Raw genomic sequence first — 27,749 nt, 5'->3', positions numbered from 1 at the left:
ACACAGATGGGAATAATTGGTTGACTCAACTCATTTCAAGCAGATGTCAGCCACATGAGCAGAAACTGAAAAACGAGAGCTCATTCATTCCAAACTCTAGACCTGATTGCTCAGCCTAGATCTTTGTAGAGAATGGGATTAAGTTAAATTCAAATTAAATTTTAAAATAAAAAGAATAATTTTCAACTTGTGCTGTGCTGTGCTCAGTCACTTTAGTCGTGTCTGGCTCTTTGCGAACCTATGAACTGTAACCTGCCAGGCGCCTCTGTCCAAGGGATTCTCCAGGCAAGAATACTGGGGTGGGTTGCCATGCCCTCCTCCAGGGGATCTTCCCAACCCAGGGACTGAACCCCTATCTCCTGCTCTCCTGTCTTGCAGGTGGATTCTTTGCCCACTGAGCCACCTGGGAAGCCCAATCTTCAACATATTAAGAATTTTAAAATTTTTATTTAAAACTAAAATGCCATTTTGTTATACAAGACATCAGCCTTAATTTTTGTGAAGTGCACAGTCAATTGCTCTGGGAGTACTGATTGTTAATACTTATATTTTTAATTCTTTGAATTAAAGCTTGTACATTTTGTAGGTGTATATCAAGCAAAAATACCTCATCGGAATTCCTTTGAGGATCTCTAAGCGTGCATTATTAGAGTGGATACCAATATCAACTTTTCACAAAGATCTACTCATGCTTAAGTTAGGATATTGGACATATGGTTTGTGGAAATATTTGATGCATTTGCATAAGACATACAAGTTTTGGGAGAATGACCATTTTAATCAGGCTGACTAACTGAGAAGAGAAGAGGGAGGTGTGACCATCTGTTTAACTTTGTCTTGATTTTATTTAGCACCTGCAAAAAAATTAGATTTGAGCCACTTCTGTAACAAGGACATGTGAAGAACCCATCTAGGAATGCCTCCCATGTCATTCTCAAGGAAAGGAAAGGTCAAGTTATAAACAAACCACACAACCACACACAGACTATCTACCCTCTGAAATCTAAAGTCTGTAGTTTTATATTTTACTTGATAACTCTGAGTCTTGATTTCAGGATTATAACATTCGGCATATATGCTAATATTTGCTGATACACATACAGGCAAATAGGAAAAAGGTGAAGTCATTATGTGTAGGAATGATAGAAGCTTCTGATCTGAGACGCAGTTATACAATGTGCCAATTCAAAACTGTTTACATAATGGTTATACTATGGATACACTATCTTCCCTATGAAGGAATGTCTCTACATGAATACTGACATGAAAATAAAGGAAATCCCAAGTTATATTTCAATGGATAATGTCAAGACCTTAGCAGGCACTCGATAAATATCAACTGCATTAAAAACATTCCATAGTTTTCTGAAGATTTTTAAATATTAGATTTGAACTTAAATATATTTTCTCATCTATGAAGATTATCCTGAGGTTTTTGTCCCTACAGTTCTTGAAAAAAATTATGTGATAAATACTCTGATGTTGAAATTTTTTAAATTTTCTTACATTCTTGACTAAACACCCTTTTGTGACAGTAACTTCCCTCTTTCATATCAGTCTTATTGAAGATTTAATTATTAGCCTTTCAAAGACAGCTTTTGTTATAGTTCTCTATTTCATTAATCTGTCTTTATAACTGTCCTCTTACTTTTTTGATTTTACTCAGATGCTCGTTATCCCCCCTAACTTTTCAAGTTGAAAATTCAGCTTGTTTTCAGTCTTCTTTGTATTTCTGGTTACATTTATAACTTCCCATCTGAGTACTGATTAAGCGCTGTCCCTCACATATTGGTATGTCACCCAATTTGCAGAATTGCTCTTATGATTTCCTTTTTAATCCAAGAGTTGTTTTTGTAGCATTATTTTAGGTTTTTGAAATGAATTTTGTTAAGCTTATTTTGTTAATTAGGTCTAACTTGATTGTATTTTTAGTCAAGCTTAGACCGTTCAGCTATTTTTCTTCTATAAATGTATTAAGATATGCAGAGTAGCCTGCTACAAAATCTTTTTTCATAAGTATTCCATATGGGCAGCAGAAGTGCAAATTTCTATTTTTACATATAGAATATATATGTATATATGTATGCATACATATATATATATACTTACACACTTGAAACTTCTGTATATGAGATTATCTTTTGTACTTTTTTTGTATACTTGAGTTGAAAATTTCCCAACATATATGCTAAAATCTCTAAAATCTATTCCCTATAATTTTGTGAGTTGTACTTTCTGAATTTTTAGGCTATATCATGCATAAATATTGCATCTTCTGATTCATTTTTTCCAGTAATTTCTTTGTCTTTTATTATTGTTTTGAATTAAATTTTGTTTCCCTTTAAAATTGCTTTTTTGTTCATTTGCTTTATTTTTGCCTGATGTATCTGCATCTGAATCCATACTGTAATTTTCAACATTTCTGAATATCTTTATATGTCAATTATAGATCATATATTGCTTTCTCTCATCAAACCTGAAATTTGACACAAATACATTTTTTACAATCATAACATTAAATTTATATTTATCATTTTACTCATGTTTCCTACATTTAGTATTGTTTTTTTCTTTTTAATGAGCACTGTAAATTTTATGCCACTTTACAAATGATAAATTTTATTTCAATATTCTGAGGTTAACACTACCTCACATTTAACATTTTGAAGCCGACAGTTTCCTAACACAGCTGCAGCATTTTTCATTCCCACCAGGAGTGCATGAGAGTTTCAATTTCTCCACATATACATGGACATTTGTTCTAAATTTTACCCATTCTAATGACTATTCAGTAGTGTCCCACTGTGCTCAGGATCCAAATTTCTCTGGTGAGCAGTGATGTTCTCATATACTCTTCTTTTCCTGTCTCCTTAAGGTCGAACCATGGGGCCATTACTTAGAACTTTTTCTTTCCTTAAACAAACATTTAAAGCTGTAAATACCCCTATAAAAACTGCATGCATCCCCAAAATATCAGTCCAGTTCAGTTCAGTTCAGTCGCTCAGTCATGTCCGACTCTTTGCGACCCCATGGACCTCAGCATGCCAGGCCTCCCTGTCCATCACCAACTCCCGGGGCTTACTCAAACTCATGTCCATTGAGGTGGTGATGCCATCCAACCATCTCATCCTCTGTGGTCCCATTCTCTTCCTGCCCTCAATCTTACCCAGCATCTGAGTCTTTTCCAATGAGTCAGTTCTTCGCATCAGGTGGCCAAAGTACTGGAGTTTCAGCTTTAGCATCAGTCCTTCCAATGAATATTCAGGACTGATTTCCTTTAGGATGGACTGGTTGGATCTCCTTGCAATCCAAGGGACTCTCAAGAGTCTTCTCCAACATCACAGTTCAAAAGCGTCAATTCTTTGGTGCTCAGCTTTCTTTGTAGTCCCACTCTCACATCCATACGTGACTACTGGAAAAACCATAGCTCTTACTGGATGTACCTTTGTTGGCAAAGTAATGTCTCTGCTTTTTAATATGCTGTCTAGGTTGGTCATAGCTTTTCTTCCAAGGAGCAAGCATCTTTTAATTTCATGGCTGCAGTCACCATCTGCAGTGATTTTGGAGCCCAAGAAAATAAAGTCTCTCACTGTTGCCATTGTTTCCCCATCTATTTGCCATGAACTGATGGAACTGGATGCCATGATCTTCGTTTTTTGAATGCTAAGTTTTAAGCCAGCTTTTTCACTCTCCACTTTCACTTTCATCAAGAGGCTCTTCAGTTCCTCTTTGCTTTCTGCCATAAGGGTGGTATCATCTGCATACCTGGGGTTATTGATATTTTTCCCAGCAATCTTGATTCCAGCTTGTGCTTCATCCAGCCTGGCATTTAGCATGACGTACTCTGCGTAGAAGTTAAATAAGCTGGATGACAACTTACAGCCTTGATGTACTCCTTTTCCAATTTGGAACCAGTCCATTGTTCCATGTCCAGTTCTAACTGTTGCTTCTTGACCTGCATACAGATTTCTCAGGAGGCAGGTCAGGTGGTCTGGTATTCCCATCTCTTGAAGAATTTTCCACAGTTTGTTGTGATCCACACAATCAAAGACTTTGATGTAGTCAATAAAGCAGAAGTAGACGTTTTTCTGGAACAGATGTTTTTTATTTTTCTTATCATTCATTATTTTCTAATTTCCTTTGAGATTTTTCTCCTTTGACTTATGAATTATTTAGAAGTGTGATGTTCTCCAAATATTTGGGTGTTTTCAAGATAGCTCATTATTAATTCCTACTTTAATTTTATTGTGACCAGACCAAACCATGTATTCTTTCAAGCCTTTCAGATTTACTGACACATATTTTATGGTCCAATATAGAGAATTTATATCGGAGAAGGCAATGGCACCCCACTCCAGTACTCTTGCCTGGAAAATCCCATGGACGGAGGAGCCTGGTAGGCTACAGTCCATGGGGTAGCTAAGAGTTGGACACGACTGAGCTACTTCAATTTCACTTTTCCCTTTCATGCGCTGGAGAAGGAAATGGCAACCCACTCCAGTATTCTTGCCTGGAGAATCCTAGGGACGGTGGAGCCTGGTGGGCTGCCGCCTATAGGGTCGCACAGAGTCGGACATGACTGAAGCGACTTAGCAGCATAGAGAATTTACCTTGACAAACATACCACATGCACTTGAAAACAGTGTACACTCTGTAGTTTGGGGTTCAGTGTTCTATCATCAACTAGCTCAAGGTAACTAACAGAGTCTCTATGTCTGTATTAATTTTTGTCTGGTTGTTCCATCAATTGCTCAGAGAAGATTATGTTTGTGAAATTTCCTATTTCTCCCTTTGAAACTATTGATATTTTCCTCATGTATAATATTTTGAGGCTCTCACTAGGTTCATACAAATTTATGTTTATTAATGAATTCCTGATGAATTGACACTTTTTTCAGTTTGGAATTTTCTTATCCTTCATAACAATTTTGGCCTTGAAATTGTAGGTACTTGCAACTCCAACAGCAATTGGAGTTGCTGTTAATACAGTAACTCCAATTCTCTGATATACACTGTTCAAATAGCTTATTTAGTCCATCCATTTTTAAAATATATATAAACTTAAAGCAAATCATCTTTTGTAGACAGCAAATAGTTGGTTCTCCCTTTAGTATCCATCCTGATATTCTCTCATATTACATTAACATTTAATGTAAGCATTGATATGTTCAGATTAAGTCTATCATCTTATTATTTGCTGCTCCTTCTGTTTTTTGTTTCTGTCTTCCTTCTTTCCCACCTTCTTTTAGATTATACAAGTGCTTTTAATTTCTATTTTGAAAAACTAAACTTTTTAAAATGTACAGATTTGCATGTTTTCATGGTTGCTCTGGGAATTACAATAGGCAGCCTTAACTTTTCAGTCTTCTTAGAGTTAATACTGTACCAATTCACTTAAAATACAAAAATCTGCAACCACAGTAAACATTTACCTTCTCGTGCTAATTTTTACACTGTAACTTTTCATGTATGTTGCATGCCTACCTTATAAACCTCATAAGTCAGTGTTATAATATTTAAACATTTCTATGCTTTTAAAGAAATATGCCTTTTATGGTTGCCCATAAATTTCCCATTTCTGACACTTTTCATTCATTCCTAAAGACCCAAGGTTCCTTGTTGTATCACTTCAGTTTGAACAACACTGTCTAGCATTTCTTATAGTATAGCTCTCATGGCAAAAACTTCCTTTAGCTTATATTTTTTATGGGGAAAAAAAATGTCCTTACTTGTACTTTGTTTTAAAAGGATATTTTTACTGAATACTGAATTTTGGGTTAACAGGTGTTTTGTTTCTTTTTGCAATTTAAAAGGTGTTTTCACCTTTTTGTAGCCTCCATAGCTTCTGATGAGAAATTTGTGATAATTAAAATCATCACTCTCCTGTATATAATTTGTCATTTTTCCCTGGTGAACTCAAGGTTTTCTCATCTCTGATTTTCAGCAATTTGTCCATGATGGGATTAGCCATGATTTCTTTTTATATTATCCTGTTTGAGGTTCACTGAGATTCCTGAATCTGTCAATGTACATCCTTCACCTAATTTGGGAAGGCCCTAACCATTATTTCCTCAATTATTTTTTTGTCTCATCCTCTCATTTTGTTCTAAGATGACTTTCGTTCTTTCTTTCCTTCTAGAACTTCTATTACACATAAGCTAGACTTGTAAAACTGTTTCCAGTTCCCTAAGATTCCAACCACTTTGTCTCACTTCTTCAGATTTTATACTTTTTATTGCTCTGTCTTCAAGTTTTCAGGCCCCTTTTTCTATCATCTCTAATCCACAATTGAGCTCCTCCAGTCAACTTGTTTTGCATATTTTATCAGTTCTAGATTTTCCATTCAGTCATTTTTCTATTTCTCTACAGCATTTCCTATGTTTTTGTTTGACATGAGTATGTTTCCCTTAAACACATCAACCAGTGTCAATACTACTTTAAGTCTTGCCTGATAAGTCTAACCTGGGCTATCTCAGGGCTATCATCGACTGACTGTTTTTTTCCTCAAGATGGGGGGAAAGGGCTGTCACATTTTCCTGGCTCTCTATAGGTCAAGTAATTCTGGATTATGTCTACCATACTGTGGAGATTCTGGGTTTTCTTCCACTGCTCAGAGTATGGATGTTCTTATTTTATTACCACAAACAAACAGCTTGACTAGATTCAGTGTAAAGAGCCTCATGCCACTGCTGCACAAGACAGCCAGACTTGAGCGCAGCTCCTGAAGTCTTTTATGCAGCTGCTGTCAGTCTGCCCCAAGCATGTGGGATCCAATGCTCAGCCCTGGGCTGCATTTACATTCAGAGTCAGATGTCCCTCTTTTCCCCCTCCTCCCTGGGGTTCTCCTCCATTCTGCAGCCATTCTGGCTCCTTTAGGATTCTCTTCCTGGTTCCTCCAGTTCAGGAGACCGTGGATTTTTTTTTTAATCAGAATCTTACTCATCCAGGGCACCTAATGCCTCAACAGGAAATTCCATAAACATAAAAACTAGAAGAAAAATGGAAATATGTTCAGCGTCCATCATTTGCCTCACATTCAACTGCTCTCCAGTTCCCATAACCCTAAGACAGTTTCTGTATCTCTTTGGGTGTTGATAGCTATCATTCGTGAGCATGAAGCCCATAGAAGGCCCTAATGAAGCCTTCTATGCAATGCCTCTTTGTGTCTTTTATGCACTTTCTTCCCTCTCTGTCAACTTCTTACACACACATATACACACACAAGAAATATATATGTATATATTCTGGATTCTAAACACTTGATTTCTTGTGTTACAAATATTTTCTTCTAATTTATGGCTTGTCTCTTAGTATTTTTATGATATGCAAAGTTTCCCAATATAGTCAAGTGTAACAATCTTTTACCTAATGGTGTGCATTTCTGTGTCTTGTTTAAAAATCGTTCCCAAATCTCATGATTATTGACATTCTCCTTGCTTTCTTCTAAAATTTTACATTTTTGTCTTTTTACATTTAAGACTTTTATCAATCTGAAATTTACTTTTATATGTGATATGATGTGAGAACTAATTTCTTGGGCTTTAGTTTTGGGTTTTCTTAATGGATAACTGGGAAGTATCCCAGTTGGTTGGAAAATTTAAAGGTGTTGAATGAGTAATTAAATTTTAGGTTTTGACATGAGGTTTTTTGACTGAAAGTCAAAAGCTATCATTTGCTAAAAAGTCAATCTTTCCCCCACTGATCTGCTGTGACAACTCTATTGAATGTCTGTAAACAAACAGGTCAGTTTACAATAGTCTATCTATCTTACGGCTGAGCCCAGCACTAACACATGTAGAGGTCATTGACAACCAAATGGTTGTAAAATAAACTTTGCCTAGAGTTGGTTGGTTCTACATGGCATTATTCAGACAAGAACTTCAAAGTGCCTTCTAGTCTGATTAGGAGACACAGAGTGGAAACTTTCCTTCTTCTTTTACAAATAAACAGAAGCAGGTGTAGGTAGCTCGCATAGTCAGCATGGACTCTGAAATAAAATTGCCTGTGTTCAAAATCTGATTTTATCACTAACTAACTTAAATGATCAACCTTGGAATATTATCTGACCTCTTCCAGCTCCAACTTCTTATTTTTTAAACACTAATAATGCATTAATTCCTGAAAAGCTGCTATAAAATTTAAATGAAAAAAAAAATACCAGGTGGAATGCACCTGGCAGGATAACCACCAGATCATTATACAGAGAAAGCCATATCTAACTAAGTAAGACAGAGTCCTTCATGGAAGACTCATCGATCCACTCATTCCCATGCCAAACCCCTTGTCTGGACTTGTAGTCTGAGAGTGGAGATTTCAAAACCACTGTCACAGGTTTCCTTGCTAGTAGGATCACCCGGGCCACCTGGCTTCTGCTAAACAGGCAAAATCCATGGAGAAGTGAGTGAAAAACAGGCAGTAAGAGTGAAGAGTATCCGTGCAAGCATGGTGGTGAAGGTGCCTTCTCAGTGGGGCCAGGGATGATGCAGTTCTTAGTCAAGTGAGAGTAACCATGGCAACACTGCTGTGGGAATTTCCCCTTTTAGTCCAATCTCAACAGCTTTCAAAGCATGTTTTCTACCTCTTCAGAAGACTGCCTAACCAGCTTTTTTTTTTTTTTCATTTATTCAACAAATACTTACAGTGTAACTATTGTGAGCTCCATACTGTTTATGTGTTTTAGAATTTACCAGCACATAAAATAGGTGCTAACACTGTAGCAGGTGAAAACAAATATAAACGTGCAACAGAATCAATAAATAATTTTGTTTTTTAGTTTTATCTATCTATTTATTTATTTGACTGTATCAGGTCCTGCTGCAGTACCCGGGATCTTCCCTGCGCCATGCAGGATCTTTGGTTGGGGCACACAGACTCTCTCGCTGTGGCAAGCAGGCTCAGTAATTGTGGCCCACAGACTTAGCTGCATGTGGGATCTTAGTTCCCTGACCAGGGATTGAACTTGCATCCCTTGCATTGTAAAGCACATTATTAACCACTGGACTATCAGGGATGTCCTGAATAAGTAAATTTTAACAGTAAGGAAAAAAAGCAGAAAATGCCCTGGGAATACAAAATGTAGATTCAGAAAGACAGATGTGGTGTGTCAGAAAAGGGGAGAGGGCTGCCTGCTATTGTAAGGGGCGGTGGGGAAGGGGGGGTTGTAGGTGTGTCCTCATGGAGCAGGTGAGATTTGAAAGGAGCCCTGAAGGAGGGAGAGAGCGCCCCATGTGGATGTCGTGGGGAAGCCCACTGTGAGAAGAAAGCCACTGCAAGGCTGGAGGGCGGGATTCCTCTGTCCTGCTCAGGGAATGTGGAAAGCCAGTGCAGCTACAGCAGTGTGAGCTGGGATGGACAAGAGAGAGAAGGGCTGGGTTATGCACAGCCTCTCAAATCAGGAACCTAAGGTCCAGTCACACAAAATGGCTGAGTCCTTTGCTGGGATGTCACCCTGCACCCTCCTCCCTGGACCATCTGACTTTCCTGACAGCCATCCAGCATCAGCTCTGTGTTTTCTATGGAAACCTCCCCTGCCCCTGCCTCCATGCCCTCAGCCACTCTCTGGGCATCCCAGCTCCGTGCTCTGCCGTGTCCAGTCCTTACTGGACTGCTGCAGGGGCCATCCACAAAGGAAGTGAGTCTTATTCAACTCTGTATCTTCAAATCCTAGCTGGAAGAGATTCAACTTTTAGAAATGGTTGGTACATAGGTGAACGAGCGGGTCAGTGAAAAAAATTATAATCTCCGTTTCCCTGCTTTGTGCTGTGCTGTGCTTAGTTACTCTGTCGTGTTCAACTCTTTGCGACCCCATGGACTGTAGTCTGCCAGGCTCCTCTGTTCATGGCACTCTCCAGGCAAGAATACTAGAGTGGGTTGCCATTCTCTTCTCTACGGAAATCTTTCCAACCTAGGCACCGAACCTGGGTCTCCTGCATTGCAGGCAGATTCTTTACCATCTAAGGCACCAAGGAAGCTCTTTCCCTGTTTTAGGTCAATTAATAGTTACAGCCTACATTACCCAACAGCATACATATCACATGAGAAACTGTTTTAGGATTTATTCTTAATGCAGTATTGCTTCCCTTCAATAATAGAACAAATTTAACTCAAATGGTTTCAGCTAGGAACCACCTGTACTCAGCCAGATCTTTCTTGCCTTAAACCCCAGCCTGGGAGTGCAGTAAGCAGTTGTAGGTATGTTTTCAGGCTGCCAGGGTGGCCAATTAGTGAATCAGCACCTATGCCCTTTTAGTGTCTTCTTCAGCCCAAAGAAATCTCGTGTAATATTAAATATAGCTTAATACACTGAACACACACTCAATTTACCTTGGGTTTACACATTTGAGACTTTGCTCAAGGAATCTGTATCAAACACTTTATGTACCAAAATAAGGAAATGCATACCTACAGATAAAGAATTTTATAATGCTTGCATGTTATCACTGCACTGTATATGTATACACAAGCAATTCTGAAGAAACCAGAAGCTTAAAGGCCAGAGTGATTACACAGGGTTCTCCCGATTACAACATATCCTCCTGAACTTGATGTGCATTACAAAGTTGGTAACCCAGTTTACCAAACTTGGTAAGGCTCAAAAGTTTACTCACTGACTCAGTGTCTTTGGGGAAGATTTAGTGTAATCTTAAATACTTTATTGATAAGCTCATATCCTCATGACTGTGTTTACACAATGCTAATTACTCATATAACTGAAAAATATACCTCATTCTACACAAAATAGCCCATATGACTGGATTTGAATATATCAGCATTAGGGTGGATTTAATCAAAGATTAATCCTATTCATGGAATATACAGATTTTAAAGGAAGAAGATAGCTTTTTACATGTATGAGGTTTGATTTGGGGTTATGCAGCGTATCAAAACATATTATGACAATTATTTGCATGGTATTATGTTTTTGTCTCAATAGTCATTTAGTTATTTATACCAAGTTACTTTTAAGGTATATTTTAAATTTGTGAGATTCCAAAAGAATTTCACTTAGATTTTTGCTTGGAATTACACCAGATTTATACACTAATATGGAAAGAAATTACATTTTTATAATATCCAGCATCCATCCTGGAATTTGTCATTAACTCAATAAAAAATTTTTCAGTAAAATTTGAATTTTATTCAGCGAGTTTATTTATCCTTCTTATTAAATTATGCACAATGAAAGAAAAGCTGTGAACTCAGAAAGGATGAAACAAGTGTTTTGTATTCTGTATCACTTCTATATCAGTAGGTAAGGGGATGTGATTGGTCAGTATAGTTTTTCCAAATGTCAGAATGGTCATTTATAAAGAAATCTTCTATGTGCGCAATACCACCTCATTATTCAACAGATGGTATAGCAGAAGGTCTCATAAATTTCACAAACTAGATTTTATCACAAGATAACCAATAAAAACAGCATGATCATTACTAAATAAGATAACTATTGTGTAGTAAAAATTTAATTTGAACCTAAAATTCAGCAATAAAACGAACAAAAGCCAGCAATAAAACAAATGAGGACTTCCTATGAATACTTTGTATTTTGTATTTCTTAAGAGTAAACAAAGAAAAGTGACAAGCAAGCATCACATCTTCTAGAAAACACAGAGACGGATCATTGCCCAAGCACAACACAGCTTTGTTTCTTTAACTTTTCATGAATTAAACAGTCACTGTCATTCTCCTCTTACCAGGCACCCAGGTTAAATGTGGAGACTAGCCTTTTATATAATGATCACCGAGAAATTGACTTGATGTTTCCAGTGACTATGGACGTTATTGAAATACTTTTAAGTTACAGGAATCTTCACTCTCACCCTTCTGGAATCTCTGGCTCTACCAGGACCAGGTCACAGTGAGGCCCCTGCTATCCACTATCCATCTGCCTTCCAGAAAAACGTACGCTTCAAATTACAGGTTTGGGGCGGAGGGTTCTTTACTACTTTTTAAACTAGAAATATAATGTTTTCCTAGATTGTGCTACTAAAAGGTTCAGATAAGAGAATCTGTAAAACATACAGCGATTTTATGTTCTATAGAGTGAAAAATTATCTATCATTTTTCAGCTTCATGCACAAAGAATTATCCCAGCCAACATTCTGAGGATTTTATGACACAGTTAAAAATGTTAGAGCTGGATGATATGGAATCTTGAGGTAATTCATTTCACTCTAACACACATTTGTCAAAGAGGCATATGTGTCACTACCTTTTTTTACATCTGGCTTAGGAAAGAGAAATTGTACACATCAGTGTGCCTCCCCTAAATCCTGCTCCTGGAACTGTGGGAGTGAGAGAATGAGCACAGGGCACTAGCAGTGGTACATCATCCTTAATAAACAGCTACCAAAGTACTAGACTCCATATAAACATGAGAGCAGCTAAGACTTACTTAATGCTTGCCACGGGTCAGCTATCACTTTGAGCACACTTGCAAGACGACCTCACTTGATTGTCCCAGTAACCTTGAGAGCTAATGACTGTTAGCATCTGTCTTTCAGAGGAGAAAACAGAGTGCTCCAGAAATCAGTGGAAAAGTGTCCAGGTTGTAAAGTACTGAGCAGCAGGACTCTACCACACACCAGCCCACGGGGACACAGAAAAATTTTTTCTCATTTGGCTCATCACAGGGTGGGTCTCTCTACTCACCGTGACTCTGTGCTCTGTGACCAACGAACAGGACACCGTTGAAGTGACGCCAGGCGGAGAAGCGAGTCAGGAACTCACAACTTAAGAGACACAATCCCGATGAGTTATCAATGCCTTGCCTTTACAGCTCCCTGTGCTCAAGCCAAAGACACTGGCAGGTGGGGGAAGACAAACACCTGATTCCAGACACACACCTAGGCCTTGCAAGACCCAGACAGTCAGTCACAACCTGGGGATGCCAGCAAGACCTGCAGCTGTGCCTGGCAGGGACCCTCCTGCTGTCACACTACACCCCAGCCCACCTTCTGTTTCCCCTGCTTCGCTGATCCCTGGTCCTCCCGTGTCTTTCCACAGATGTTACTTTTCACAATCTCCACTCACTAGTTAGGGCAGCTGCCTCAGGCTGTCTGTTCTAGCAAGAGGACTCCTAGCCACCTTTCTGCCCCCTCCACCTTATCTAATGATCTGTTCTGACCTCACCTCCCCACCCCACCCCCCCAGCCCCCATCATCTTTCTGGCTTTGACAGCTCCATGAGTATCTACTCTATGGACTAGGAAACCAAACACAAATGCTGTAACAGACCAACTAGGTAACATTCAAGGCAGAAATAACTGGGCACCAGACAATAGGGAGTGGTGGGGTCTTCAGCAATCTAAAATATTAGATTCAAAAGTATTAAAGCACCTTCCAAACAAGTCTAGAGAAATGAAATTGGAATAAGGTCTTCATTTTGATCCATTTATAGACTTTGCAACTCTGGTTCAAATCTATTCCTTGGACTAACCAGTGTAGCATCCTAGTTCTGAAGTTATTACAATGAGAAAAGCTTGGGGAATCCAGTCTGCATGAGCAACCACTCACACACTGGCACAAACCAGAAGAATCTTTTATGCCCTGATGTTCCTGATGGTGGAATAATCTTTAATTTTATATATAATAGTTCTGGTATGCTGACATGGAAATCATGATTAAAGTTACTCGAAGAACCAGTTAGCTGCACACACAGACATTCTGACATCCTACTAATCTAGTTCTGCATCTCAGCCTTTCACAGTCATCGTGTTGACTTACACACACACACACAGAGATACAGGTCGAGTCTGTGCCCAGTGGGAACAAGGAGACTCATTCTCTGGCAAGTGTGAGATGCCCTACTGTAGATTTAACTGATTTAAGGACGAGCCATGGAGAAAGGAGGTCAGTCTACCAGCTAAAACCAAAAGTGCAGCTTCCGTTTATACAATTATCTCAGAAAATACGTGTGCCATCCCCACATCAGAGGCATTCATTTCATCTGATTTTTTCATTTAAGAATGTTAGGAGAGCACTAATAAATAAATACTCTAATTGGAGAAACTGGAAGATTGGGATTGACACATATACACTATTGATTCTATATATAAAATATAAAACTAATGAAAACATACTGTATAGCACAGAGAATTCTACTTAATGCACCGTGGTGACCTGAATGGGAAGGAAGTCCGTAAGGGAGGAGTATATGTATATGTATGGCTGATTCATTTTGTTGTACAGTAGAAATTAACACAAAATTGCAAAGAATTCCAATACAAATTAATAAAAAAAAAAAACCTCTAACCGGAAACATATCACTTGGCAATAAGATTTTCTTTTTTTTTAATGGAAGGTCAAAACCAACTTACCTTCCCAAGCTGATTTTGAAAAGTTAATTTATCAGAAATAATAACATGCATAACTAAAATTCCCTGAGGCCTCAAGATCTGATAAGCAATTTAAAAGTTGGAGGCAATGTTTCCCACAGATATGGTTTCAGAGAGTTAATATTCTTAAAACATAAATGACTGATAAAATTTTAAGAGACACACACTTCCACAGACAAATGGACAAAGGATATGAACAAGTCACTTGAAAGAGAAAATACACATACTGTTTTCACCTAAGAAATTATGAAACATTAAATGTAAGTTAAAGTATCCAATGTTGTCCCAGACAGGAAGAGTGAAGAGCCTCCAATACTACTGAGGGAAAGACAAGCTGATACAAACTTGTGCAAACTAAATTTGTTCATTCCTATAAAAACCTTAGAAAGACTCAACCCTTTGGTCCAATAATTCCACTTTGAAATGGAATAAAATCATTATGGATATACTCAAACATTTAACTTTAAGTATATTCACTATACATACTTTAAGTGATCACTCACCTAGAGCCAGATATCCTGGAATGCGAAGTCAAATGGGCCTTAGGAAGCAATACTAAGAACAAAGCTAGTGGAAGTGATGGAATTCCAGTTGAGCTATTTCAAATCCTAAAAGATGATGCTATGAAAGTGCTGCACTCAATATGCCACCAAATTTGGAAAACTCAGCAGTGGCCATAGGACTGGAAAAGATAAATTTTCATTCCAATCCCAAAGAAAGGCAATGCCAAAAAATGTTCAAACTACTACACAATTGCCCTCATCTCACAGGATAGCAAAGTAATGCTCAAAATTCTCCAAGCCAGGCTTCATCAGTACATGAACCGTGAACCCCCAGACATTCAAGCTGGATTTAGAGAAGGCAGATGAACCAGAGATAAAATTGCCAACATCTGTTGGATCATCAAAAAAGCAAGAGAGTTCCAGAAAAACATCTATTTCTGCTTTATTGACTATGCCAAAGCCTTTCACTGTGTGGATCACAACAAACTATGGAAAATTCTGAAAGAGATGGGAATACCAGACCATCTGACCTGCCTCCTGAGAAATCTGTATGCAGGTCAAGAAACAACAGTTAGAACTGGACATGGAACAATGGACTGGTTCCAAATTGGGAAAGGAATACATCAAGGCTGTCTGTATACTGTTACCCTGCTTATTTAACTTATATGCAGAGCACGTCATGCTAAATGCCAGAATCAAGCTGGAATCAAGATTGCTGAGAGAAATATCAATAACCTCAGATATGCAGATGATACCGCCCTTATGGCAGAAAGCAAAGAAGAACTAAAGAACCTATTGATAAAAGTGAAATAGGAGAGTAAAAAAGTTGGCTTAAAGCTCAACATTCAGAAAACTAAAATCATGGCATTTGGTCCCATCACTTCATGGCAAATTGGTGAGGAAACAATGGAAACAGTGAGAGACTTTATTTTCTTGGGCTCCAAAATCACTGCAGATGGTGACTGCAGCCATGAAATTACAAGACACTTGCTCCTTGGAGGAAAAGCTATGACCAACCTAGACAGCATATTAAAAAGCAGAGATATTACTTTGCCAACAAAGGTCCATCTAGTCAAAGCTATGGTTTTCTCAGTAGTCATTTATGGATGTAAGAGTTGGACCACAAAGAAGGCTGTACACCGAAGAATTGATGGTTTGAAACTGTGGTGTTGGAGAAGACTCTTGAGAGTTCCTTCAACTGCAAGGAAATACAACCAGTCCATCCTAAAGGAAATCAGTCCTGAATATTCATTGGAAGAACTGATGCTGAAGCTCAAACTCCAATACTTTGGCCACTTGATGCGAAAAACTGACTCATTGGAAAAGACCCTGATGCTGGGAAAGATTGAAAGCAGGAGGAGAAGGGAACAACAGAGGATGAAATGGTTGGGTGGTATCACCTACTCAGTGGACATGAGTTTGAGTAAGCTCTGGGAGTTGGTGATGGACAGGGGAGCCTGGTGTGCTGCAGTCCATGGGGTCGCAGAGTCGGACAGGACTGAGGAACTGAACTGAACTGAACTCAATATTCACTATATTAACATCTGATCAAATATTTGAACAATCTGTTAACAATGTATATTATACTCCCATTTTTGTGAGACAAAAATTTGTAATATGTGGTAAAAAAAAAAATAACATTGTACACAGAAGTAGATACAGCAAAGAAGTTATTCCAAAACGGCGAGACTTTTTTCTTGGATAACCTAAGAGGACTACTTTTTTTCCTCAGTAATCATGTTATACCATTAGACTTTTTTATTAAATGAAAAAAGTTCTCATTCTTGTTATTAAAAAATAAATGCCTCTAGGAGAAATAAGCAAAAGTGATATTTTGGTATGTAAAGTTATTTATAATATACTGACTTGAAATAAAACCATGTCATTTAAGAACAAAAATAGTCCCATAAGCATTCAAAGTATGAAGAAATAAATCAGAAAAGAGACAAAACTTACAGCTCTCATGTCTAAGTGATGGAATGATGAGAAATGTTTACCTTCTTCATTAATTTCTTTGTAAGAATGATCATTACTTTCTAAGAATAAATATATTAAATCCTTCTCTTCTCCATTTTACAACTACACAGAACAGCTTCCTGAAAGTGCTAAAATTGAACAATTGAACTATTTCATGATCATTAGATGTTAAGGGGGAAAAAAAGAGTCATCACCTAAATTGCATCCAAGTAGGAGACAAACAGACATAGGAAGAAACACAACAAAATATTCATAGATGCCACCTGTGGATGGTGGGTCTTAAGTAGTTTCTGTTTTCTTTTTGTATTTTCTAAGTTTACTACCATGAATATGATACATATTTTAATCAGAAAAAATATGTTAATGTATGCCCAAGTGACAAAAAAAATGTTTTCAACCACTTACAGTTTGTATGTTTCATAAATGCACTTAACACCACTAGTATAATGTGTCAATCAACTTCATACACACTCTGCCTGGTAATGAAACTAGGAAAACAATATCGAATACATCCCTTGACTTAAGAGTAGGCATAGCAATATATTTTCTCCCAATTAAATACCTGACAAATGCTTTTGTTTAAGGACTCCTCCCTGGATAAACAGGAACACGCCACAATCCACGATCAAATAAAGTTGGGAAGGAATGTGCCCTGCACGAAGGGCGGGGTGCTGAGAGATAAGGGTTTTTGCTCCACCCTGGCCAACCAGCCCATTTGGGGAAGAAATAAAAATGCTCCCAGTCCAACAGGAGGTACAGCCATGTCTCCCAACTTGTTCAGTTCCCACCTCGCCATCTTCACATCCTGCAGTATCACCTCTGGAAAGACACTACGGTGATGGCAGGCCAAGTGAAGGAGAGGGCCGCACTAGGCAACTTTCGAATACCTAGACCAGGATCCACAGAGACGGAGCAGCCCGGGCACGGTGCGGGGTGGAGAGGCGCGGCGCTGCGCTGGACCCCCTCCCCAGGCGAGGGGCGGCTGGCGGGACCTCAGCACTCCACCCTGGGCCAGCATCTGCCTCAGATGGAGCCCTGACACAGAACCACCATCTCCTATCATATCCCAAAGCTGTGGTCCGAAGGCCAACCTGTCCGCTCGGTGCACCCTTACACTGCCCGCCGGGCCGGGCCAGGACCATGATCCCAGAGCGACCGGCAGGTGGGCGCGCCCTGCCCGATGCCCCAGCCCCTGCCCCTGACAGCCGGCCCCTCATGCAGCCCGGGCGCCCCGACCTGTGACCCCGCGGACAGCCGGCCCTGGGAACAGCCCGGCCCGGTCGATGTCTCGCTGCGCCAGAATGAGAGGCCCAGGGAGACCAGGGTGGGAGGCGGTGGTCTCGACTTCAACACTCACCCCACCCGCCCCGGTCAAGAGGGGCCACACTCCAAGACCGCACCCGCCATGCCAGCTCGGGGACCCAAGGGAGACGCGCACACTCACCTCACCTGCTGTCCTGTCACGGAGGCGCCTGAGGACCGGCGTCCTGTCGGAGCCCTCTGGGTAGGGAGACGGAGGCCTGAGGAGTGGCCTCCTGCTGGGGGCTCCGGGGTGACCTCAGTACTATGACGCCGGGCATCAAGTCTGAGACACCAGGGCGGTGGATGCCCAGGCCTGGCAGGCCTACTCTACTCCAGAGTTCAGCGTAGGGCGCCGGGTTACAGCTCCCATCCGGGTTGCCATCTTCGGGTATAACCGACTGGACACCTTACCGCAAGGGTCTTTATTGCCGGACCCCCACTTTTGTCGGAAGGATTTACACCCGGGGTCCCAGCTTTATGGCTGGGGTCATACATCCGGGGCCCCAGGTTTACGACTGGTGGGCTTATACTGGGGCCCTAGGTTTATGGCTGGAGGGCTTACATCCGGGGCCCGAGGTTTACGGCTGCATGAGGTATGTTTACATCCGGGGCTTCAGATTTACGGCTGGGGTCATACATCCGGGGCCCCAGGTTTACAGCTGTCGGATTATTTACATCCAGTACCTCAAGTCTACGACTGGGGGGCTTACACTCCCACGAGTTTACGTCTGAGAGGTTCAGGACCGACCCCAGGCTTATGCATGAGAGGTTCCTGCAGGCCCCCAGGTTTAGGGGCTGGGTTTACCTGTCGACCAGGGTTTACTTCTGGCGGGAGTTACATGTGGCTCGGGCTTTAAATCGGGTGTTTACGTGGGGCTGGAGTTTTTGTCTGCCCCCGGGTTTGCCCAGCTGCCAGCAGCCCTCCGTAGGTCATCCAGCTCTGCTCGGTCGCTGGGGGTCGTCCAGTCTGGCCGGGTAGTGGGCTCACGTGCCTTGGTCCCCCGCATTGTCTTTGTCCACTCTCTCAGCTCCTCGGGAGCCTGAACCTCGAGCTGCCGGGGTCCCCTCTTACGCTGGGCCCCACTGAAGATGTGACTCACGGCTGAGACCTTCACCAGGTTTCAAGAGACAGCCAAGGGCTAGGTTCAACAACTGGGGTCTCCTGTTAGGGGCTGGCCCTCCTTCCAGACTGGAGAAGAGCTTTTCACCTAATTAACGCCCGGAAACCGACACACCGTCCCGCAGCGCCGGAGCTACCGATACTCAAGATGCCCTGCAAGTTCGGCCCGGGGTGGAGTAGGTGTAACGACCTGTGCTTGCCTGCTCTCCCGGGCTCTGGACACCCTCACCTCAGAATTCCGCAACGCATGTGCACAAAAGTGCCAAGAAGCAGCAAGGAGGGGAAGGCACATGGAGGGGCAAGTGCCTACTCCTTACAGGGTAACTTATTCTCCCGCCACCTCCTAATAAGGAGGCCTTAACCAGTCACCTGGGCTGTTGTCCTAGAAAGAGAAGTTAGGAGGAAGGGGTGATAGATCCCCTCCCAGACCTGAGCGTGGGCAGCCAATGCATCTCTAGAATTGTTTTTGCATCCTGTCAACCCAAAGACAGACACCCCCCAACCCCCTAATCCAGGATCCAGTGTCCTGTCTAAGAAGGAGATTCAGAGACTATCATTAAGCTCTGGTTCCAGTTCTGACAAGGTAATGTAGACCCGTCTCTCCCTACTCTTTCACACCAAGGGCAACTATAAAATCCGGAGATGAGCAAGAGACAGAGTGAAGTGTAGAAGGAGAAAGGTGTGCAGATTAGGGGGCCCAGGACTCAGAGAGCCCCTCTCCCCTGAATCAAAGATGTTCTGGGGGCCTTGGCAAAGGGGACAATGCACAAGTGACTGCCATCCCTTCAGGCATCCCAGCAGGAATCAGTGGCCTCCCAGAGGCACCGGACAAACCAAGCAGACAACACTAGCTTGACAGAGGCCCTGAGAATTAAACAGCCATTAGAACCACAATCGACAACCCTAGAACCTAAACAGGGTCAGTTTACTTCAGTCGCTCAGTCGTGTCCAACACTTTGTGACCCAATGAATCGCAGCACGCCAGGCCTCCCTGTCCATCACCAACTCCCGGAGTCTACCCAAACCCATGCCCATCGAGTTGGTGATGCCATCCAACCATCTCATCCTCTTCTCCTCCTGCCCCCAATCCTTCCCAGCATTAGGGTCTTTTCCAATGAGTCAACTCTTTGCATGAGGTGGCCAAAGTATTGGAGTTTCAGCTTCAACATCAGTCCTTCCAGTGAACACCCAGGACCGATCTCCTTTAGGATGGACTGGTTGGATCTCCTTGCAGTTCAAGGGACTCTCAAGAGTCTTCTCCAACACCACAGTTCAAAAGTATCAATTCTTTGGCGCTAAGCTTTCTTCACCATCCAACTCTCACATCCAAAGATGACTACTGGAAAAACCATCGCCTTGACTACATGGACCTTTGCTGGCAAAGTAACGTCTCTGCTTTTAAATATGCTATCTAGGTTGGTCATAACTTTCCTTCCAAGGAGTAAGCGTCTTTTAATTTCATGACTGCAAGCACCATCTGCAGTGATTTTGGAGCCCAAAAAAATAAAGTCTGACACTGTTTCCACTGTTTCCCCACCTATTTCCCATGAAGTGATGGGACCAGATGCCATGTTCTTAGTTATCTGAATGTTGAGCTTTAAGCCAACTGGGACACTGAAAGATGAACTCCCCAGGTCGGTAGGTGCCCAATATGCTACTGGAGATCAGTGGAGAAATAACTCCAGAAAGAATGATGGGATGGAGCCAAAGCAAAAACAATACCCAGCTGTGGATGTGACTGGTGATAGAAGCAAGGTCCAATGCTGTAAAGAGCAATATTTCATAGGAACCTGGAATGTTAGGTCCATGAATCAAGGCAAATTGGAAGTGGTCAAACAGGAGATGGCAAGAGTGAACGTCGACATTCTAGGAATCAGCGAACTAAGATGGACTGGAATGGGTGAATTTAACTCAGATGACCATTCTATCTACTATTGTGGACAGGAATCCCTGAGAAGAAATGGAGTAGCCATCACAGTCAACAAAAGAGTCTGAAATGGAGTACTTGGATGCAATCTCAAAAATGACAGAATGATCTCTGTTCATTTCCAAGGCAAACTATTCAATACCACAGTAATCCAAGTCTATGCCCCGACCAGTAATGCTGAAGAAGCTGAAGCTGAACATTTCTATGAAGACGTACAAGACCTTTTAGAAATAACACCCAAAAAAGATGTCCTTTTCATTATAGGGGACTGGAATGCAAAAGTAGGAAGTCAGGAAACACCTGGCATAACAGGCAAATTTGGCCTTGGAGTACAGAATGAAGCAGGACAAAGGCTAATAGAGTTCTGCCAAGAGAATGCACTGGTCATAGCAAACACCCTCTTCCAACAACACAAGAGAAGACTCTACACATGGACATCACCAGATGGCCAGCACCGAAATCAGATTGATTATATTCTTTGCAGCCAAAGATGGAGAAGCTCTATACAGTCAGCAAAAACAAGACTGGGAGCTGACTGTGGCTCAGATCATGAACTCCTTGTTGCCAAATTCACACTTAAATTGAAGAAAGTAGGGAAAACCACTAGACCATTCAGGTATGACCTAAATCAAATTCCTTATGATTATACAGTGGAAGTGACAAATAGATTTAAGGGACTAGATCTGATAGACAGAGTGCCTGATGAACTATGGACAGAGGTTTGTGACATTGTACAGGAGACAGGGATTAAGACCATCCCCATGGAAAAGAAATGCAAAAAAGCAAAATAGCTGTCTGAGGAGGCCTTACAAATAGCTGTGAAAAGAAGAGAAGCAAAAAGCAAAGGAGAAAAGGAAAGATATTCCCATTTGAATGCAGAGTTCCAAAGAATAGCAAGGAGAGATAAGAAAGCCTTCCTCAGAGATCAATGCAAAGAAATAGAGGAAAACAACAGAATGGGAAAGACTAGAGACCTCTTCAAGAAAATTAGAGATTCCAAGGGAACATTTCATGCAAAGATAGGCTCGATAAAGGACAGAAATGGTATGGACCTAACAGAAGCAGAAGATATTAAGAAGAGGTGGCAAGAACATACAGAAGAACTGTACAAAAAAGATCTTCATGACCCAGATAATCACAATGATGTGATCACTCACCTAGAGCCAGACATGCTGGAATGTGAAGTCCAGTGGGCCTTAGAAAGCATCACTACGAACAAAGCTAGTGGAGGTGATGGAATTCCAGTTGAGCTAAACAGGGTGACTGCTTGCAAAAATGTGAGATTGTTATGGGGTCGGTGGTTAAGAATCTACGCTTCCACTGCAAGGCATGCAAGTTCAATCCCAGGCAAGACCTAAGATTCCTGCATGCCTCAGAATGAGGCCAAAAATAAATGAAAAAAAGAAATGGGGCCCATAAGAGGCAAAATTCCAGGAAGCAATTTAAAAAAAATCACATCATACCAAGAACCAGGAAAACTACAAATGAGTAAAGACAATCAACCAATGCCCACACGAAAATGAATTAGACACTGGAATTATCAACAAGAATTTGAAAGCAGACATCGTAAAAATGCTCAAGCAATCGATTACAAGTTATCTCCAAACAAGTGAAAAAAAAGTAAAATATAAAATGCAAGTTATGGAGAAGAACCAAACTGAAATTATGAAACTGAAAAATACAATAACTGAAATAAAATTCACTGGATGGGCTTAATTAGGGTGTCATTTTTAAGCTCAGCTCAAAGCCTTTGGCATTCTCCACCCCTCTGGAAAACCAGGTCCACACTGGAAGCAAAGTCAAAGCTCAGCCCTCCAGCAGAACCAAAAAATAAAATAAAATCATCAGAGACCAATCAGAAAAAAAACCAGTTTTGCAACTGGAAATCTAATAATTACATGCTCAAGAATTGCCCTCAAGCCTCAAGTGTATTCTTCCTTTAAAAATTTCATGTATTCCCCAGTGATTAATGATCATTCTCTATGTGTTAAGGATTATGCCAGACCCTGTAAAGACTTCCATGAGCCAAATAGTCTTTGCACTCACAGAGCTTAGAGCTGCTTCCCACTAGACTGTGTACTCAAGGTGGAGGGCCTGGCCTACCTTAGCATTCTTTGAAACTGAGTTTCTTAGCATTTAGAAGCATGGCTCTTTGCAACCTTCCCATGGGGTCTCAGTGACCTGAGACATTGTCAGGGTAGAGAAATGTTTGCATGGGTGTAGAAACCACTCTGAGCCAGTTAGGAAGCATCTTCACCTTAGTTGAAAATGTCTCTCTGGTGTTTTCTGTCTTCTAGAATGACTCCGTACCTAAAATTTATATTCCAAGTGGACGAGGAGGGTGAAGTGTATGGGTCCCAATGACCACAGGGATCATGAGGGTGGTGAGGCCAGTGATGTGAGCATGGTGACGTGAGGACAGCTGGGACACCTGCAGCTGCACAGGCGCCAATCTCCAGGCACACACAGTGTGGAAGGGGAAGCACATCCTGGGGGCAAGAATAGGCTGCATGACAAATTCACCATCTTCTCGAGTTCAGCTTATATTTAACCTTATTGTGTGTAATGCTGGTGCTGAGCTCCTTAGATCAGCGATGCTTCCAGGGACATCTGAGAAGCAGAGATTCTAACGTACACATCCTGATGAAAAGGCATCTTGCTGTATGCATGGCGAGGTCTTGATGTCCACGCTTTGCAGTATCTCTCTTTCATCTTGATGCTGACGTGACCTTATGGACTGTGAATGCCTCCCACTTGGGAGAGACCCCCTGTCCTTAGAAAACCAAATCCGTGCCATTATTGACAAGAACTTGCTACAGTCCATGGGGTCGCAAAGAGTCAGACATGACTGAGGGACTTCACATTCACTTTGCTTAGGCCTGTCTGCTCTCTCCCAAATAGTGTTTTTATCTTACATGAGAGCAAATCCAGATCTCCAAAAGGACACAGCAGATTGTTGAGGCCAGAACACGAGCCGGCAATAAAAGAGTGTGTTTCTAGGGAGTGTGCTCTGACTTAGTCAGTCCTACTCTTGGAACCAACCAGTGTGACCGAGTCTATAGGAGAAGCAGTTCGGGCATTGGGAACTCTGGACTTGGCCCAAGAATTTTCCAGCTCACCACAAGGAGTCAAATTTAATACATGTTGACATAATCTAATACTTAATAGCGTAATTTATTCCATTGTACCAAGAGCCCATTCCTAATGGAGGAAAGCCAGAGTATTCTCCAGGCAAGAATACTGGAGTGGGTTGCCATTTCCTCCTCCAGGGGATCTTCCCGACCCAGGGATCGAACCTGTGTCTCCTGAGGCTCTTGCAATGGCAGGCGAATTCTTTACCACTGAGCCACCTGGGAAGCCTTATGTTTGTTATCTCACAGGTTTCAGTAGAATTGTTTGTTCTATTAAGTTGAATGATATATTCACATTATCTCTTAGTAGCATCCCTCTTCAGAGGCTGTCGAAGTACAAGGCACACGGTTAGTAGATGATGGACCAAGTCCTTTGCAAAGGTGAGGCCTGCTCCCACTGAGAACAGCTTCCTTCCATCTCACTGTCTTGAGGTTTTTCACTGAGGAGTTTCGGAGCCAGTCAAGTGAGAAGATGTAAACTATCAAGGCAGAACAGATGTGGAGATTATATAGAGAATAAACGAATGAGGATCTCAAAATTCACTTAGTCAATGGAATTGTGAAGACTGAGATGTCAAAAGGAAGTGAAGATAAGAAAAAAAAATAAAGAGGGAGGAAAGAAGATGGAAAAAAGGGAACAAGAAAAAAAAATCAAATAAAATGATTGTGTTTTTATTCCAGTAAGAGGCTGAGAATAGTAAGTAGAACACTGAGAACTGGAAAAGGGGAGGAAAAATAACTCAGCACGATATAAGAGTAAAAGCCAGTGACAGCGTGCTGGACATGGGCCAGAGAAGGATCAGATGAAGTACAGACGTTACAATGTTCTGGAATATGGAAACACGGGGGCCAGCGATTATAGTGACAGCCTCCGCTTGAGCCTCTCTTAAGAGAGTTCTGAAAGCTTGCATGAGGCCAGGACAAATGACCACATAACAGACTGGAACGGCATCTCCCTCACCTCCCACAGGAGGGAGAATCTGGAAACGAGCCACAGCTTTGTCTCTCACTTGTCTGGACAAAATGGTTTCAACGTCAGAATCCATCCCCACATTCCAAAAGTAAAAGATAGTGAAGCCTCTGTCCTAAAATCTTTTACAACCTGTTTCAAACATGAGGTTATTTATAGCTACAGCGTCTTACCCTTGCTAAGACCATCAGTAATTTCTCTGTTGCCAAACACAACAAAAAATATTCTGTCCTTGTTTTTACTCGGTTGCCTCTGCAAGATTAGATGAATGTTAGCCTCTCTGTCTGGTATTCCAGTTTCATTCATTCTTGGAGCCCTTTCCTTTGCCCAGCCCTGAGGGCTCAGAGTTCCCTGGATGATCTCACACATTCTCCTCCTCCGTGACCTTGCCATTACTTCAGTGTTGTCACCAACTGTATGCAGATGGCGCTTCATCTCCAACTCTTTCCAGGTCTCTCCTAGGAGTCTCCATGCATTTAACCTAATGGCATCTGTGCATTTTCATCTGAATGTCCCCCACCCAGGCCGAGTTATCCTTGCCTCTTTCTATCCTGAAGCCCCGTGTCCACCTGAGCATGGAATCTCATCAAAATTCCCGTGCAGTACCTCTTTCATCTTTTCATGCTTCTTTCCTGATTTCATGGTTCCTTCCTCCGTCTCTCCTGACCGCCATAGAAGCAGCCTTCTGACATTCTTGCCTTCAATTTTGCCCCCATGTTAAATACTCACGGGAGTATCTTCCTAACAAACCACACACAGGATAACAACTCCCCTCCCCACTTTAGAACATGCCCCTACCATCTTCAAGATAAGGCCCAAAGGAGCATGAGAGTCAAAGTATTAGTGACCTGATCCTGCTAGCTCTCTCCACTTCCCCTTGTCTGCAGGTCCTCATGCTCTATAAACCCTTCCTCCTGAGTCCTCACTTTGAATAGGATGCTGCTTGCTTTGTGCCCAAATTCCTTAGGAATTCAATTCCTTAGCCTCTTTTCAACCAGACATCTCCTTTTTTAAAAAAAATTCAAGACTTTGCTACAATGTCCACACCCCCAGGAAGCTTTCTCTGCTGTCTGTGCAGTTTGAAATAGCTGACCTATGAGTCTTTTAGCCCACTCTTCAGACTAGATCATAGTAGTTATCAACTTGGATTTTTTTTTAATGTATATTTTTATTTGGCTGTGCTGGATCTTCACTGCAAGATGCAGGACCTTTACCTGCAGCATGTAGGATCTAATTCCCTGACCAGAGGTGAAACCTGGGCCCTCTGCATTGGGAGCACAGAGTCTTAGCCACTGGACCTCCAGGGAAGTCCTCTCAACTTGGATTTTGATTACCTGTTTCCTTAGTAGTCTGTCACCAACTACCCACTCCCCGACTAGACTATAAGCTCTGTGAAGACCAAAAAAAACAAGCAATTTATTTGCTTTATACAACAATACAAAAGTTACCTATCACAATGGATAATCTACAATAGTGAAAGTGAAAATGTTAGTCACTCAGTCTTGTCCAACTCTTTGGGACCCCATAGATTGTAGCCCACCAGGCTCCTCTGTCCATGGAATTCTCCAGGCAAAAATACTGGAGAGGGTAGCCATTCCCTACTCCAGGGGATCTTACCGAACCAGGAATCGAACCCAGATCTCCTGAGCTGCAGGCGGTTTCTTTACCATCTGAGCCACTGGGTATATCCTCAGTAAATGTTTGTGGAGTAAACACATGAATGAAAGGGTGAAAGTAGTTTAACTTGCAGAAAAGAAACCAAAAATCTGCAAAACTTTAAAGAAAACTATAATTGGTTATGTATGTCAACAGACAAAATTTGGCAAAGAAGAAAAAAAACCCAGAGTGTGTGTTCTCTTTACCCAAACCAATTTCTGTTGATGTGAAATTTTAGGAAAAAACTGACAATCATTTGATTAGAATTTCTCTTCTGGTGGCTCAAAATAGCTGAGATGGGCTGAATAGCAATAGTGTATCTAAATGTATTGGTTAATAATTTAAAAGAATAAATAGCAAACACATAAATATCTTCCTTAATGTAGGCACATAAGAAAAGACAGTAGCTGAATCTAACAAATAGCATTTCAAAATAATTTTCTATCAGTAATTTGACAACTTTGCTTTACTGTTCTTTTCATTCAGTACTGCTGATGTAATCTTTTTTTTTTTTTTCAGTGATTTTCTTTAGTCTTGAACTTTTTAGTAACGTCTTTTAATCTTGGTTATGTAAAAATCCAAAGCACATGTCTAGATGTGGGTCTTTTTTATTTGAGTTGTTAGGTACTTTGGGGGTCCTTTTGGTGTAAAGGCTCATGTTCTTTAGGTGTGAGAAACATTTTTGCTTTGTTTCTTGTATAATTTCTTTCTATCCTCTTATTTTTCTTTGGCTGAAATTCCTGCTCTTTTTTTTTTTAATCTTTCCTGAATTGGTTGTCTATATGTGTTACTTCTTTCTATCATCTTCTTCATCTTTGTATTTTTCTC

General features: G+C 41.2%; 3 long non-coding RNA genes across 3 annotated transcripts in view; 1 reads left to right on the top strand and 2 right to left on the bottom strand.

Annotated features, from left to right (window-relative positions):
- The window catches only part of LOC145533351 (uncharacterized), a 53,158-nt gene extending 34,914 nt beyond the window's left edge, over positions 1-18,244 (bottom strand). The window contains exon 1 of the long non-coding RNA XR_014074014.1: positions 18,173-18,244. This is a non-coding gene — a long non-coding RNA (uncharacterized LOC145533351). The remainder of the gene's footprint in view (positions 1-18,172) is intronic.
- Positions 1-19,087, bottom strand: part of LOC145533348 (uncharacterized) — a 200,656-nt gene extending 181,569 nt beyond the window's left edge. Inside the window, exon 1 of the long non-coding RNA XR_014074011.1 lies at positions 18,260-19,087. This is a non-coding gene — a long non-coding RNA (uncharacterized LOC145533348). The remainder of the gene's footprint in view (positions 1-18,259) is intronic.
- On the top strand, positions 18,403-24,319 carry LOC145533352 (uncharacterized). The gene is made up of 2 exons (XR_014074015.1): positions 18,403-18,710; positions 23,462-24,319. It is a non-coding gene; the product is annotated as an uncharacterized LOC145533352 (long non-coding RNA).
- The last annotated feature ends 3,430 nt before the right edge of the window (positions 24,320-27,749 follow it).

The sequence above is a fragment of the Giraffa tippelskirchi genome, chromosome 13, assembly GCF_054371585.1.
Source record: "Giraffa tippelskirchi isolate mGirTip1 chromosome 13, T2T-mGirTip1v1.2.pri, whole genome shotgun sequence".
NCBI lineage: Eukaryota > Metazoa > Chordata > Mammalia > Artiodactyla > Giraffidae > Giraffa > Giraffa tippelskirchi.
The sequence above is the reverse complement of the archived record's forward strand: the minus strand, read 5'-3'. Positions and strand labels throughout refer to the sequence as shown.